The sequence below is a fragment of the Podarcis bocagei genome (assembly GCF_964188305.1).
Source record: "Podarcis bocagei genome assembly, chromosome: 15".
NCBI lineage: Eukaryota > Metazoa > Chordata > Lepidosauria > Squamata > Lacertidae > Podarcis > Podarcis bocagei.
Window position 1 is genome coordinate 7,142,197 of NC_138141.1, and position 15,494 is coordinate 7,157,690.

General features: G+C 44.3%; 1 long non-coding RNA gene across 1 annotated transcript in view; it reads left to right on the forward strand.

Moving 5' to 3' along the window:
- The window catches only part of LOC308574279, a 36,177-nt gene extending 20,902 nt beyond the window's left edge, over nt 1-15,275 (forward strand). The window contains exon 2 of the long non-coding RNA XR_014002433.1: nt 11,308-15,275. This is a non-coding gene — a long non-coding RNA (uncharacterized lncRNA). The remainder of the gene's footprint in view (nt 1-11,307) is intronic.
- Nucleotides 15,276-15,494: the final 219 nt, after the last annotated feature.

Here is a 15,494-nt window from a genome sequence, read left to right on the forward strand (position 1 = left end):
CACTACCGTCAAGAAAAACAAGCAAGACAATAATATCCCTTTGAGTCCTGTGACATTAGGTAACCAATTGGTGAGCCATCCCATATCCCATCCTTCCCATGTTTGTACTGGGACATGTGCTATATTCTCCATCTTTGTGGCCAACACACGGATTGCCTCACCATTATCTGAAATGTTAAAGCAACAGGCATTCCCTGTCAAATTCAAGACTCCACATAGGCCTCCCTGCTTGGCAAGTACATAATCCATTCCCATTTTCAGCTGCAAAATGGCGGCTCTACTTTCATCCAACTGTTGTGCAATAAGTCTCAAACTCTTGGCCGTTGCATTGGTTACAAGTTCCACTACTGCTTGCAATCGAATTATTCTGTTTAGATTATAAATAGGATCCCGTGCCCCTTGTATGAGCTCACCAGGATTCCAGGAGGCAGGATCATAATAGGCTATAATGCGCTCTGGTGGCCAATCATCAGTACCGCTCCAACTTTGGGTACTTCCTCCTGCTATATGAGAAATATCAGCGTTTCTTCGTGTACGCTTGGGCAAATTAGTGGGCATAATCCACATTGGTGGTAATACCCATCCCAGAAAACAAGTCCCACTCCATTTGGAGGGGAGTTTCTTGTATGCCCATTCTCCACATATCCACCACAACCATCGTGTCTGAGGTCTTTGGTACGTGGAGTACAGAAGGCGAAATAGCAAAAGAGGTAGAGAGTTCACAGTGCAGTATGTTAGATTGCCTTTTTCTGTCACAGTTATGTTCCATACCACTTTCCATGCATGAATAAAAGGAGGTGCACAGGGCAAGGCATCCCGAGTTCGATAGGTAGTATCGTGTGCCCAGGTATTCTTAATATTATCCCAAGTATAGTGACAATGAGAAGAGCCTATCATGGTAGAATCAGCTGCATTTGATGATCTATGTACACAGAATTCCCCTTGTACAGGTATAACTCGTAATGGTTTAGTTGAGTTCCATCCGGGGAAATTCTGCACTTCTGTCTGGTGTGGTATTTCGCTTACCATACCAATGGCATCTAATGGTATCGGTAATAAGGGCATACCTCCCTCTGAATCATCTGGCCCGAGAGAGCAAACAAGGCAATTGGTCCTATTTGCAACATTGGCTACCATTTCAGCTAAACCTACCCACATATTGTGGTCATGGTGGAATCCATATTTAGTCAATTTGGCCAGATTCAAGGACCCTTCCCCTTCCCAAGGGATCAGGATTAATAGAATCATGTTGATGTCTAGCATATGCATTCCTCCCACAAAAGATTACCTTATTGTGATAGCAAATAAATATTAGTCCCAATATAATTCCCCCAGTGACAGGAATGGGGAACCACCAAGACCAAAACATATATCCCGAGGATCCCCAATGAGTAATATCTCTGATAATTGTTCCACAAGGGGGGGGGCAGTCAATCAATTGTATAAGAGAATCTGTCCTTTCACAATCGCTGGTTCAGATGCTCCTCAAGCTTCAGGCGTGCGCAGGTCAGCCAGCTTCCAGGTTGTGGCTGCAGCAGGCCGGTCGTCAAATGTTGCCCGTGACCTAGCCCGTTCCCGGTAGGGCTAGATACAGGGGTTTTTGGAGAGAGTCAGTTTAAGAGGATTAGAGGGGTCACCTTTGCACGTCCAACTGCCTTCGGACTTCTTCAAACGGGAGTGATGAATCCAGGGGGTCACCTCAGCTACCTTCACCGCTGTTGGAGTAGAGAGCAAGACGGTGTAAGGTCCACGCCACTTAGGTGCAAGTGGATCACGTTTCCACTCTTTCACCCATACGTTATCGCCAGCCTGGAACTGATGAATCGGCTCGGCAATGCTGCACGGCGTGCGCTCGAGGGCCCACCTGTTAAGAGAAACAAAAACACGGGAGAGAGATTGCACTTGTCCCTGTGTCACATGGTCTCCTATTTGTTTAAGATCAGCTGAAATATCCTGAACAAAGGAGGGCGGTCTCCCATACAGGAGCTCAAAAGGTGACAACTTAAGTCTTTTTGTGGGTGCACACCGAACACGAAACAGTGTTATGGGTAACACATCTACCCATCCCAATCCCGTTTCCTGGGTTAATTTTGCCAATTGGGTTTTCAGAGTCCGATTCATTCTTTCAGTTTTCCCTGAACTCTGAGGCCTATAGGCTGCATGCAGTCTCCATTTCACTTGTAGGACTCGACATACTTCTTGTACTACTTGATCAATGAACGCTGGCCCATTGTCACTTCCAATGCATCTAGGTAATCCAAACCTCGGGATCAATTCAGTGAGGAGTCTCTTAGTTACCTCTCGTGCCTTTTCAGTTCGGGTGGGAAAAGCTTCAACCCATCCGGTAAGAGTATCTACAAACACAAGGAGATACTTGAATCCCTTAGAAGGGACCAGCTCTGTGAAGTCCACAATTAGGCTTTCCATGGGGACATATCCCACATGTTGGATTCCAGGAGGTTGTACCGGTCCCTGCCTGGGATTGTTTTTAGCACAAAGAACACATTTCTGTGAAATGCAAGTTGCTAATTGTGATAGATTAATAATATACAACTTCCGACTGAGACTCTCTCTGGTTGCAGTACCGCCAAGGTGAGTAGATTCATGATAATTTCTTACAATTGTGCCTGCTAGATGATGAGGTACATAAATCCTATTGTCTGGCAGGATCATCCAACCGTCCTTCACAACTGCTCCTTCCTGTTCAGCCCACTTCCTCTCTTCTGGGGTATAGTGAGGTTTAACTTCTTCTGGAACTACCTCTGGTATGAGGGCTGCTATAAATCCTCCCACAGGCTTTTGGGCTGCCTCTCGAGCTGCTTTGTCAGCAGCATGATTTCCTCTGGTTATTGGATCCCTTCCTCGTCCATGACCTTTGCAGTGCATTACAGCAATCTGTTCTGGAGCCCATACTGCTTCTAACAGGGTTTCTACTTCAGGTCCATATTTCAAGGCTTTCCCGTGGGCTCCTATTAGACCTCTTTCTTTCCATAGAGCACCATGTGCATGCAGGGTTAAGAAGGCATATTTAGAATCAGTATAGATGTTTGCCTTACATCCGGCTGCCAATTGCAGAGCTCTAGTTAAACCTATAAGTTCAGCTTTTTGTGCTGAGGTGCCAGCAGGCAAAGCTTCAGCTTCCACAACTTCCTCATTGGTGACCACAGCATATCCTGCTCGTCTGGCACCTTCATGCAGGTAACTGCTACCATCAGTATAATATACAACATCTGGATTTTTCAATGGTTCATCTTTCAGATCGGGTCTACTGGAATAAACTTCATCCATTATTTGGAGACAATCATGTGATTCTTCATCATCTACCTCTGGTAGGGGCAGCAAAGTCGCTGGATTGAGCATATTCACTACTCGTAGATTAATCCTGGGATTTTCACACAGTAGGCCTTGGTACCTAGCCATCCTTGGGTTCGTTAGCCAATAACTACCCTTATATTCCATGAGTGTCAGAACAGCATGAGGTACATTCACATACATTGTCTGGCCGAAGGTAAATTTATCAGCTTCTTTGACAAGGCTGGCAGTGGCCGCTACTGCCCTTAGGCATGGAGGCCATCCTTTTGCTACTGAGTCCAATTGTTTTGACAAATAAGCTACTGGACGGTTCCAACTTCCTAATCTCTGGGTCAGGACTGCCGCTGCAATCCCATTCTGTTCATGTACATACAGCTGAAAGGGTTTTTCCGAATTAGGCAGTCCAAGGGCTGGGGCCTCCATAAGTCGTTGTTTGATAACTAAAAAGGCTTGTTGCTGCTCAGGTCCCCATACGAATGGGTCCTTTTCTGCACCTCGAGTGCTTTCATGTAAGGGTTTGGCCAGACTGCTGAAATCAGGTATCCATAGTCTACAAAACCCTGCTGTTCCCAGGAATCCTCTGAGTTGTTTCCTTGTGGTAGGTTCCTTGATAAGGCAAATAGCTTCTTTCCTCTCTGGCCTCAATGCTCGTTGTTGGTGTGAGATGTCAAAGCCCAAATATTTGACCTTTTCTAAACATAACTGTGCCTTTTTCTGGGAAACTCGGTAGCCAGCTTCCCAGAGCAAGTGGAGCAGTTCCTCTGTACCTTCTTTACAGGTATCAAAATCCTTTGCTGCTAGTATAAGGTCATCTACATATTGCAGAACCACCTTTTCTCCAGGTATTGAGGGGTAACTTGTTAGATCCTTCGCCAAGGCAGTACCAAATAAAGTTGGGGAATTTTTGAATCCCTGGGGCAATCTCGTCCAGGTTAGCTGGCCTTTTGTTCCTGTCAAAGGGTCTTCCCACTGGAAGGCAAATATAGGTTGGCTCTGTGGTGCCAGCCGGCAACAGAAGAATGCATCTTTCAAGTCCAATACAGTAAAAAATGTTGCTTCTGGTGGGATCAAACTCAGCAGGGTGTATGGGTTTGGTACATTTGGGTGCAAGGTCTCGATAGCCTGGTTTACGAGCCTCAAGTCCTGCACTGGCCTGTATTCATCTGTCCCAGGTTTTCGAACAGGCAAAAGGGGTGTGTTCCATTCTGATTGGCAGGGCTTAAGCAGACCATATTTTAATAGGCGGTCCAAATGTTTCTGGATGCCCTCTGCTGCTCGCCGGGGTAAAGGATATTGCTTTACAGATACAGGGGTAGCCATAGGTTTTAAGGTTACTACAATTGGAGCTATATTCTTGGCCATTCCTGGTGGGCTATTTTCGGCCCATACTCCTGGTGGCACCTGTAGAGTTCGGAGGAGCTTGTTTAACTCTGTATCCAATGTGGGTTGGACTTGCAGGGCTGACATTAGGCGCCATGATTGTTCCTTAGGTACTGAGAGGGAAATTATTCCTGCTGCCTTTGATGGCAGTTTCATTTCTGGACCTCGAGGAGTGAAGGTGATTTGGGCCTGCAATTTGGACAGCATATCTCTACCTAAGAGAGGTATTGGACACTCAGGTATATACAAAAACTGATGGGTTAAACGATGTCCCCCAATCTGGCATTCCAAAGGTTGGAGGAAAGACCTCTTAGCTGACTGACCAGTGGCACTTTTAATGACTACACTTTTGGATGCCTTTTTCTGCAATAGTTCTGGGAGTACTGAGTATTCAGCCCCAGTATCAATCATAAAGTCTATTAAATGGCTTCCTAATTGGATCGTGACCGTGGGCTCCTGGAAGCCTAACTTTATGGAGTCCGGTCTTTCCTAGTCTTGGGTAAAATCCTCCTCTGCCAGTCCAATGACATTGTCCCTACTCCGTCCTTGTCCAGGTCTCTGATATCTTCCATCTCGGATCATTCCCCGTCCCCGTCCCTGGTTTCTTGGGCCGGAGCCTGGGCCTGGGCCTGGGCCTGGGCGTACTTCTTCCAACCTCAGGGGTTCAGGACACTCCCGCTTCCAATGACCCTCCTTCTTGCAATTTGCACATTGATTCCTTCCCAGTGGTGGATTCCTTCCCCGCCCTCTTCCTCCATTTAAGGGGCGGTAGTCTTGCTTCACTGCTGTGGCTAGCATTACCATCTTTTCCTTCTGCCACTTCTTCTTCTCTTGTTTCTCAGCCTCATCCCTATTCCGATAAACTCGGCGTGCAATGGCCATAATTTGGCTCATCAGCATCCCTTCCCATCCTTCGGATTTCTGAATTTTCTTACGAATGTCAGAAGCGCACTGGGCCACAAATGTAGCAGTAATCATTCTGCTGTTTTCAGGGGCTTCAGGGTCAAAAGGAGTCCATATACGATAGGCTTCTTGCAGCCTCTCTAAAAAGTCTCCTGGACTCTCATTTGGCTTCTGTTCTACTTCTGAGACTTTAGACATATTAGTGGGCTTCTGGCATGCCCTGCGGATACCTTGCACAAGCGTCTGGCGGTAGGTGGTAAGTCTGGCCAGGTGAATTACATTGTTTGGATCCCAATTAGGATCTTCCAAGGGAAAGTTGTCTTGGAGATGACGGTCAATATTATAAATATTTCCCACTCTGGCCTGCTCACGCAAATATATCTGTGCCTTTTCAATTATGTCTCTCCTTTCCTCAGTGGTGAACAGAGTATTCAGGAGCTGGCGGCAATCTGTCCAAGTAGGACTATGAGTATTTATTATTGAAGTCACCAAGTCCATCATAGCCTGAGGTTTTTCTGCAAAAGATGGGGTGTGTGTTTTCCAATTCATCAGATCTGTAGTCGTGAATGGAATATATTGCAGGGTCGAAGTTCGAGGTGGCCTTGGTCCAGGTAGCCCGTTAACCAGCACAGGCTCCTCAAGTGCATCAAATACTCTTCTGAGAGGGGCTACTACGTGATCTTTCTCTTCGCCTTGCTCTAGGGGCCTCAAATCATAGGGGATGGTATTTGTCCCAAGGCGTTCTTTTAGCAGCTTTATACGCCTGGCTGTATTGCTTGCTGACCGATTAAGGTCTCCCTGTAACTTCTGTAATAATTCTCTAGGACTTGGATGTACAGGGGTTTGGGGTAGGCAATCAGTTGTTTCACTAAAAGAGACTGTAGATGGAGTTCTACTGGGACTCACAGATGGAATAACCACTTCTGCTTGGGCTTTATTATAGGCCTCCAATGCCTCCTGAAGATATTTATCATAATCTATCAAGGAATCAAGTTCTGTGACTCCAGCCCCATTATTCATTCCACTTTCTTGCCTTGGGGTTACAACTGGTGGAGGGTTTGGATTAGGCTCCCTTCGATGTGGAGCATAGGGTGGAGGTGGAAGCAGCTCTTCCTCTGGTCCCTCAAAAATGGGTTTGAGTTTATTTGGCAAGATTCCTTTCCTAGCTTCGGCTTTTACAGCCAATAATTTGCATCGTTGGACTTTGCATTCCCTTATCCATGGAGGATTTTTATTTAATGTGCTCAGCCAGGAATCTATATATGAAAATTGTTCTGGGCACCCTCCAATTTCTTTGGCGATGTTAGACCAAAGTTTGCTTACTAAATTTATATCAAAGGTTCCTTGAGATGGCCATTCAGTATTTTGCTTCGGCCACTCTAATTCACATAACGTTCTCAGGCGCTCTGGCGTCATTTTGACTCCATACGCCCCTGAGAAGGCTTTCTTAAAATTATTTAACATACATTCAAGAGGTGTATTTTCCCCTTTTGAACCCCCAACTCCCATTGTATGGCCCTGTGAAGTATCCACTCAGTCACTCACACACACGCTTCGTGGGTTTCCTTGCCCAGATGGAGTCGCCTCACTGGGAACCGAAGTACTACCCACTCCACACTCAGGTCAGCTACAGATTGCTCTGTACTTTCTCACACATACAATGCGTTAGATACTTCACCACACACTACCTCCCATTCTTCCCTTTTCCCCCACCAGATCACCATCTGATGTATCCAACCACCTAGCGTACTCAGTTCCCACTTACTGAGACGCAGAAGTTTGATCAAGACTTCTCTTCCTCCCAGTTAATTGGAGGGCCAAAAATCCCTTTGTGCACTTACCCCTGGTTGGTTCCGTTTCCCCCCGGTCCGTCGCCGCCAGTGAGCAGGGTATCAGACAGACGAGACTTCTGCGTTCCCCCTGGAAAAATTTACCAGTGCGCGCTTGGGTAAGCAGTTTAGAGATCCTCTCTCTTGTACCCTGCTCAGTAGAGCGAAGGGGCTGCGTTCCAGCAGACCACTTATCCGAGTCACAGGAGCACCATAAAATGTAGCACCCTGCTTGTGGTTAACGCTTAGCTGGAATGAAATATTCAACGCAGCAATAGAGAAATTAAAATAATTATTTATTTGTCAGACAAATAAATGAGAGGCACAGTGGTATATGGTTACCAAGCTCTGGCCTGGCTCCTGCCATTATGGCCAGCCCTTATATTCCCTTAATCCAGCCCCCTTTGCTCCTCCTGTGGCTGCCTTTGTCCAATCAGCCTAGTTGGATTTCCTATTGGCTGATTGCTAGAACCAATCCTAAAAGATACACCCACATCCTCCTGTCCTTATATGGAGGACAAAGAGCTATATATTGTTACATCTATAAATGACAAATAAGTAGTAATATATCTTACATGTGTCTCAACAAGGAATCTTAATTACCAGCTCACCTCTTGCCCTCCCTGCCCTATTGCCTTCTAAAACAAATGGTTAATCTTAAATTTTTATCTTAAACATATGTCAAGGATCTTGAGTTTCACATCAACATTGAAAGATATCCTTCATTTGAAGGTTTCTAAACAAATGTCTGACAGCCATATATCAGGACAGCATTTGATGGCGTCTTCTTGTCTGGCAAGAGGCTGGGCTCAATGGCCCCTGTAGTCTATTCCAACTCTAGGACTCTATGATTCTATGAAATAAGAATCTAACATCTAAATTTGTTACTTTCTAAATCCTTTGCATAGTTACATTTAAGCCAATATATTTAAGCTAATATATTTCATACATTATCATAGGTAACCTTTTAAAAGGAATAAGGCCTTTTTAAAGTAGAGAGAGAAAGAGAAAAAAAGAAGAACTCAGTTTAAAACAGTTTCAGAAGAAGGCTCTTCAGTTTACATCCCCCCCCCCTTCAGCAAGCTGCTTTTCCCATTATCTGTTTAAGGAAGAAACAGCTTTAAAAAGACTTCCCAGCTAGATGCTTTAAAAAGACTTCCCAAAAAGCCTCTCTTTCTCTGTCAGCTCAAGGTTTAAAAGAGGCCCATGGTATCATTTTACTATTTGCCCATTCCTAATTATTTATCTCTGCCTTTGTTATCTTCTGTAACATGTAGGGTCAATGTCCTGCTCTTAGTCTGTATTTTCAGCTTTTACGACTTTGAGAATTGTTTTCTGCTATCAATCAAGGGGCCCCTTGTCTTAGGAGAATGGCCAAGGTTTTCTCTGCCTGGCATGAAACATTTGAAAATTAAGCCCTCTTTAATATACAAGTCCTGATCAAACATTAATAAAATGCAGGCTTATGCCTGATGCCTCAGACAGACAGACAAGACACTTCAACATGACGCCCTCAAGACTATAACTCTCATCTAGCATGGCCAGTGGTCAGGGAGTGGCAAGTGTAGTGGGACATCACAGGCTCCCCACCCCAGGATTGACATGTTGGACTGGGACCAGGGAATCCAAACTTCAACTCCACTCCTCAGTCATACCATGATAGAGAACTGGCCGAGTGTTGCAGTGTTGGGAGAATAAAATCTCATCCCATCTGCACTATACATGTAAAGCTGTATCATACCACAGACATGGGTTCCCCCCAAAGAACTGTAGGAAGCATAGTTTGTTAAAGGTACTGGCAGTTGTTAAGAAATCCCAGTGGTCACATAGCTGCATTTTTCAGAGTGGTTTAACAACCATTCCTCTTCCCCACCCCCACCCCCCCAAAAAACACAACAACTCAGAACTGTAATTCTGGGAGGGGAATTGGAGCTTCCTAATAATTCTCAGCAACCTTAAACTGCAGTTCCTGAGATTCTTTGGGGGCGGGAAGCAGGAGCCATGACTTTTTAAAGTTGTATAATACTGTTTTCAATGTGCAGTGCAAATGGGGCCTAATTGTGGGGAGTTAAGACTGGATATAAATAAATAGTGCATTTGCAAGCTGACATGGATCAATTCACTCAGCCATAGGGGTGGAGGACAAATGTGATCCAGTTCACATTTAAAAGTGAGCCTACCTAGTTTGCCTACTTTCCAAGCCAGTATGCAAACAGAAATGCATCCTTCAAAATGTGCACTTCTGCCAAGTAATGTGTACAGACATGCTTAATACTGGGTTAAAATGTGCACTACTGAAAATAACCTGCAAAAATGCATTTTATTTGGCAATTATTATTTTTTGCAAAAACGTTTAGGAGAAATTCATGCTAAAATGCTGAAATTCCATGAAATAAAATGGAATAAAAATGAAATGGAATTAAAAATAATAATAATACTGCAAACTTGTGGAAACGTGGAGAACTGAACCTAAGATTGGAAGAAATGAGAAACACAGAAACCAAAATTGTCACATTTGTCCCTTTCTAATCAGGACAGAACTTTGGAACAAAAGTCCAGGGCCCTGCTCTAAGGAGTAAGCGGGAGAGTCCTCAAATTTTTAATGGACAGAAATATTCTTGCAGGCAGAGGGGTGGGAGTGTAAGCACACTTTTGGACCTGGGACAAGCCTTGTCAGGCATCGCTATGTTTGAGAATTAAACCAGCCAGAGATGACCAGTCAAAGCACAGGGGGCCAGAATGAATGCAGTGCTAGCCCATTAGGATGGCTTCACGCATCCCACACTGTGGTGGTCATTATATCTGACATTCCTTCGGGCCCAAGTGCACCATCAGCCACACCTATTGACATCCTTTATTTAACAAGATGAAGGGGGCAGTTGGGAGCTGTCTGCCTATGTGAGTGACAGACCAGTTCACAATATATCTCTGATGAAAATGTTGTTTAGTCATTTAGTCGTGTCCGACTCTTTGTGACCCCATGAACCAGACATGCCAGGCACTCTTGTCTTCCACTGCCTCCCGCGGTTTGGTCAAACTCACGTTGGTAGCTTCGACAACACTGTCCAACCATCTCGTCCTGATGAAAATAGGGACATCCTACTCCATAATAATAATAATAATAAATTTATTGTTTATACTCCACCCATCTGACTGGCTTGCCCCAGTCACTCTGGGTGGCTTCCAACAAATAAAAAAACTTAGTAAAACATAAAACTTTTTTTTATAAAAAACCTTCCCTATATGGAGCTGCCTTTAGCTGTCTTCTAAAGGTTGCACAGTTACTTATCTCCTTGGCTCAGGGGTCACTTAACTCCATACCCGCCAACATTTCTCTGATGAAATTGGGGGCATCCTAAGGAAAAGTGGGACATTCCTGGATCAAATCAAAAACTTGGTCGGCTTCTGTAAATCTGGGGCTGTCCCTGGGAAATAGGGACGCTTTGGAGGGTTTGAAAGAGTACATGTGGCACAAGTCCAAGCAAAAACGCTGTTTACACTGAGGTGGTTTTAGGCCTCAGAAGCACGGAGCTGGTCAATGTAGCTGGCCAAACTGGCTAGTGTGCAGGACAGGAAAGGAAGACCATCATACATGGTTTTTGTGTTAAACAGGCACAGCTTTATTTGAGGCTTTCGCAGGAGCATCAGGGTTCAAGGTGTACAGGTTAGCAAGTCAGGAGCAATACAGTGGTACCTTGGGTTACAGACGCTTCAGGTTACAGACTCCACTAACCCAGAAATAGTACCTTGGGTTAAGAACTTTGCTTCAGGATGAGAACAGAAATCGTGTGGCAGCAGCAGGAGGCTCCATTAGCTAAAGTGGTACCTCAGGTTAAGAACAGTTTCAGGTTAAGAACGGAGCAAATTAAGTCCGTAACCAGAGGTACCACTGTAACTGGTTATTCATCCAACATATTTTCCCCCTGTTCCCCAGATGCCATTAGCAACAACTTGTAGGTTTGGTTTTTTTTAAAGAATTTGCACTGATCTAAGAGGATAGCTGCATAGGACCTTCACTTCAGAAATGGAGAAATGCAAGCTCCAAGTGGGTTTCCCAAGAGCTGGATCCATCCTACACATTAGAACTGCTCAGAAAATGGCCCACACTTGGGATCAGCATGCGGATTCTAGTGCTTCGGTTTCCATATTCGAACCCGGCTTCCCTTCTCTTCCCGTCTCTCCCTGTCTCTAGGCCCTTGGTGTGTCAAGGCACAGAACAGCTTGGCAGAGAGCACGAAGCAGCAGCTGCATCAAACTCACAGTGCATTCGTTAAGCTTAAAGAGATGACAGGAGGCGAAGTGAGGAAGGCCAAATAGGCTGACACCACATCCATGAGCCAAATATCTGCTGGGGTCCAGGGGTCGGGAATCCTTCCCATTCCCGTGAATCAGAAGTGACCTCCCAAAGCATGCCAGGCCATGTTGAAGGGTAGGAATGAGTCCGGGAGGACCTGCCTCCCCACCCATCCAGTAGGGTTGCCATAAGCCTGGAATACTGCAGTTGGCAGCAGTGTCCGGGCAGAAACCGGAGAAATATCTGGGAAAATCTAGGCGTATGGCAGCCCATGTCAGCAGGGCCGTTTTTGCCCTTTCTTCATAAAAATAGCTCAAAAAGTGTTTTGGGGTGGGGGGTTTTTTTTTGCGATTTTGCTCAAAAAGCTCAATAACTTTCACTGTTTGAAAAATGGCAACCTAGACTGGACAATAAGTTATTGGTGTATGGTTTGAATTCTCCTTCCCCCCAATTGGTCTTTATTGTCGTCTCCTGCAAAATCTCTCTCTGCTCACCCAACAAGGTCACCAGGCTCCCAATTTCCTGCCCACACAAGCCCTGCATTCACACATATCATACAAACCCGCTTCCAGTAATCACATTGCCCTGCATATTACAATTTTGAGGAGGGAGGTTCTGTCGTTAGAATGTGCTTCTGGAAGCAGCACCGATGTGCGGGGGGAGGCAGGGGCAATAGAAATACAAAATCTGGTACAAAATTGGGGCTGCAGCCAGAGCTAATCCATCTGCTCACTGCACACACCGGCAGCTGGTTTTAACCTGTTTATTAGAAAAGGGGAGAGCCAATCATAGTTTGGTCATCAGTCTTTTAGACCATGTCAATGCCACAGTCTTGCAGAACAGATTGGCAAAAACATACTAAAAAGAAGCACTGCTGGGAATGTTAAGAATTGTATGTTGCTGCTACATGACCACCTCCAGCTGTTGTTCCTTCTGTGGTGCTGTTTATGTGGCTTATGACACTGAAGCCACAGAAAACAGACACAGTGCTTCCAGATGGGCTGTTTATTGGCACAAAATCTGACAGCCATTCCACACTTTTTGTGCAGTTATCCTGTTATTTTTTTTCTAACTGCAAAAAGTCCAATATGAAAAGAGATGGAAAATTGTGCTAGAAAGTGCAGGATAATAACTACTAACTGGCAATGCAATGAAACCTCTACCCAAGATTATCAGGATGAATGCTCAATAAACTGATGATGTATCAGATCCATGCAAGTTTGGTGCAAACATTATCAACATGAGTGCTCAATTAGCAGCCAGTCTGGAATCGCCCACAATCCCACTGGGCAAAGTTCCTTCTAGCTTCACTTTACAATAAAGAAAGCGGTCCTTATCACAAGTGGCTTTAAAAAACCCAACTCTACTAGTATCTTAAAATTAAAGAGTAAAGTAGCTGGCAGTTTTAAACCCAGGAAAGACCTCCTCAGGCGGTTTTGCTGGGGCAAGATAGGCCTGGAAATCCCCTCTCTGGAGGAATTTAGATCAGGCACCACAACTAAGTGCTGAAGTGTTATGATGTAAGGAAGATTTTCACAGGGATTGACTTTCCCAACACATGATGACAGGCTTTGCTTCTAAAGGACAGAAAGTGTTGTATGATTGTAAAATCCAGAGCAGCATGAACATGAAAAGGTAACAACTGTGGGTTCTGGGCAACAGGTTTATTCTGTGTAGGCAAAAGACAATGAAAAACTCAGGCATGTCCACCTACAGATTTTAAGGCTTTCGTGCAGGCTGTTCCAGCGTATCCAAGGCACTTTCACACAGAAATTTATTGTGGAGTTGGTACTACTAATGCATGCACTATTTTTTTATGACATTCACATAACGGTCTCAAAATGCATAATTTCTCTCCCCCCCCTCCCCCATTTAATCTGTCTGGAGGGAAAGGATTACTTAACAGACTTTCCATAGAAACATTAATTTTGGATTAAATTGGAAGATAATGTAGGACAGCATTTTGATGAGTGTGAAGTCATGTGGCTGCTGCGCAAAACTTGCACGCATGCTTCCACAACAAGCTGCCATGTAGAAGGACTCCCTCCTCCATTGACAGGAGCTCTGTGGCAAGTATAAAGAACCCACAGCAGAGCATCCCATTCCTCACTAGGCAGGCACATTTGCAAAGACACTAAAATGAGAGTGCAACATATTTTCTGAGGGATAGACATCTCCCTGGTCCCTCCCCATCCTTGACATTCTAATCACATTTTGCCTTCTTCCTGTCCGGCTAAAGGTACTTCGAGACAGAGACTTCCCTGCAAACAGGTCACAGGCAACAGGCGAGAGGGAGAGAGAGAAAGAGAGAATATTTTGCACAGAAACAGAATAACCTGATGAACTGGACTGGCTTTGGGATGCTGGCAACTTTTGGACACGACAAAACGTGTATGCACCTGACCCACAAAAAGCACCCACATGGAAACACCCTCACATGAACCTACACCTAGTATTTTGTTGAGCTAGAAGCATCCCACAGACTTCACATTGTGATACGTGGGAGGGAATGTCCCCTTGTATGTTCTGTGTTCTGCTCCCCACCCACCCCACCAGAATCTCAAGACATTTTAAAATGTTAAAAGTGTTCACTGCATTTAGGACTGTGTCCAGTGTTCCCTGTCTGCTAACTCAAGTGGGTGGGTGAGTTTTAATGTTCATTTACTTATTTATGTCATAAAATTTATATACTTCTTGGTTGTAAATAATAATAATAATAATAATAATAATAATAATAATAATAATAATACATTTAAGTGGTTTATGTTGCACTAGAGAGGAACCTAACCCAAAGGTTGTGCTAGTGGAACCTCATTGTGCAATCTGTTGTGCGACAAATTAACTAAGAGCCTCTCTTCTGCAGCCATGGCGCATGGATGCAAAACATTTCACCTGTGGAACAAGTACCACTAGGTCACTTTAACTTAGTCCTACATTGGATACAACCCAAAGGAGTTTCTCATGTGGAATTTTCACACCTCCAGTGAGGTACTCCCAATGTGGAGCCAGTCTGGCACCTTGTTTACGGAGGTGAATGTGAAAAATGTCACTTTGGACTTCAGTGTGGCGCACATGGTACACAAAGGGATGGAGGAGAAATTTGATTCAGTTCACATTTAAAGGCAAACCTACCTAATTCTCACTTTCTCAAACAATGCACAAACCAGAATACATTCATCCTTTAAAATTCACACTAAAAAACCACATATACTAGGGTAAAGTGTGCATATAAATGCATATATTATTGAAAATAGCATGCAAAAATGTATTATGTTAGGGGAAATTGCTTTGCAAAAAAAATGTGTATCTGAGACAAAATTGCATACAGAATGTGTATATGCAGATAAAATTGCACTAAAAGGCTAATGAATTTTCATGAGGTTGGTGGGGTATAAATATTATTATTATTATTATTATTATTATTATTATTATTATTATTATCAGAAACGGAGGTGGAATGTGAAGAACTGAGCGTAGAACTGGAAAAATTAGAAGCTGACATTGACAGATTCTGCCATCCCTATTCGTAAGCTGCTTGTGCTCCCACCCCCACCCCATTTCATAGCATTGAAAGTCACTCTCAGTGAAGCTACATAAGAACTGGAAATCCTTTCTTTCTCCTGAAGCCAGACTTTTGTATAATGGCTTACTGCACCATAAAGCTTTCTGTTCAAGCTAAGCAGCTTGCCATGAAGGGCCAGTGTACTGGGAGGAGTCTGCCACAGGATATGTTAAAGCTATGCAGGATTCACTGAAGAGACTATGTAACAGGAGAA